The following is a 346-nucleotide window of genomic DNA, read 5'->3' as shown; positions in this document are numbered from 1 at the left end:
ATATACTTCACTCATGGGACCATTGTGGAGTTGCAAGATATATATAATGTTACGTGTATGGCTGTGTGAGTTTTATCGTTTACTCGGAAATTAACTGACATCTAACAAGATGGTTTGCACGCAGGTACATGTACCAACAGAGAATAGGTGGAAAAAAGTATTAAAATTGATGGATTTAAGGAAAATACAATGTTACATTTAACTGTGCCACTATGAAAACCCCAGACAATGTAAATCCCTTTTAAGAAGAACCCGGAATTTAAGGAATAAAATACTTGTTTCAATTATCACCAATCGTAAAATAATAGTTAACAGCAGCTCTTCAATCTTTCACCCTGGGACTTGA

The sequence above is a fragment of the Macrobrachium nipponense genome, chromosome 24 (genome assembly GCF_015104395.2).
Source record: "Macrobrachium nipponense isolate FS-2020 chromosome 24, ASM1510439v2, whole genome shotgun sequence".
Lineage (NCBI taxonomy): Eukaryota > Metazoa > Arthropoda > Malacostraca > Decapoda > Palaemonidae > Macrobrachium > Macrobrachium nipponense.
This window is presented reverse-complemented; position numbering follows the sequence as displayed.